This window comes from Schistocerca serialis, chromosome 8 (assembly GCF_023864345.2).
Source record: "Schistocerca serialis cubense isolate TAMUIC-IGC-003099 chromosome 8, iqSchSeri2.2, whole genome shotgun sequence".
In the NCBI taxonomy this organism is placed as follows: domain Eukaryota; kingdom Metazoa; phylum Arthropoda; class Insecta; order Orthoptera; family Acrididae; genus Schistocerca; species Schistocerca serialis.
Genome location: NC_064645.1, coordinates 446,229,905 through 446,231,097, shown reverse-complemented (window position 1 = coordinate 446,231,097; position 1,193 = coordinate 446,229,905). Strand labels below are relative to the sequence as shown.

General features: G+C 42.9%; 1 non-coding gene across 1 annotated transcript; it reads left to right on the top strand.

Annotated features, from left to right (window-relative positions):
* Positions 1-649: 649 nt before the first annotated feature.
* Positions 650-756, top strand: LOC126417673 (U6 spliceosomal RNA). The gene has a single exon (XR_007575751.1). It is a non-coding gene; the product is annotated as a U6 spliceosomal RNA (small nuclear RNA).
* The last annotated feature ends 437 nt before the right edge of the window (positions 757-1,193 follow it).

The following is a 1,193-nucleotide window of genomic DNA, read 5'->3' as shown; positions in this document are numbered from 1 at the left end:
CACATTCTCTGTCACTCCTAATGTACATTTATTTTCCTCTCCCTCTACCACTACATAAAATAAAAGTTTACTTCCATGAACGGACGTCCTCCTCTCTAGCCAGCGGTTAGTGTCCAAACTGTTACGTTTGTTGCTTTGTTAATTGTTGAAAGTCCTGGTTTCTGCAGGAGTCAACAGTAAAAACTAAGACAGGACAGTGCATGTAACACAAATCAACCGACAGGGGTGTGTTCTGAACAATGCTCTGGATTTCCTGCTAACGCTTTCGTCTGAATTTGCACTGTCCGGTGCTGTGGTCGCGAACAGGGATCATGCAAGTAGAGATAAACGTGAAATAGCTTCACAGAAGTCTGCCAACTGTTCTGCATCTAGTACTACTCTGTTTTTAATTTTTGCCATCCAGCTCATGGTGTGCAATCTGCAGGCGCGAAAGCTCCACTCTCGATTCTGCTCGCAAGGGGCCATATCAACTTCCACTCTCAGGCTTCATTCATATTGGTAGGGTGTCTAGAGCACGACTAGGACATTAACATCAATAACAGGAAGACACAATTGTCTAACTCTTTCCAGAAAAGTGATTTTGAAATTTTTAGCTGTGGTTTTATACTTTTGTATCGGTCACTGTCACTCAAAGAGTCCACAACCGAGAGTACTCGCTTCGGCGGTACATATACTAAAATTGCACCGATACAGAGAAGATTAGTACGGCTCCTGCGCAAGGATGGCACACAAAATCATGAAGTGTTCCACAGCCGTAACGGTAGCTCAATGTGTCCGGTCACAAGATCAGTCTGCTTTCAGCAGTGGGGAGGCTATCACGCCTTGTTTGCGTCTTGCCTGTTCTGCTACTTGTAAGCGAATACGCGTTTGTTTACTTACGCTAGCAGCTTTTCTTTGTGTACGAATTCACCGACTTTTATGGTGTTTTCCTGTCTCCAAGCCACGACTAAATTAACTTTTTCTTTGTATCATGAACGACCAACAGAATACGAAGTTTAACAGTTTAAACGAGACGAAGTGCCTTTACGGCCGAAATATATTCTCTTAATTCATTTTTAGATTCTTACAAGGGAACCTCCCCATCGCACCCCTCTCAGATTTAGTTATAAGTTGGCACAGTGGATAGGCCTTGAAAAACTGAACACAGAGCAATCGAGAAAACAGGAAGAAGTTGTGTGGAACTATGAAAAAAA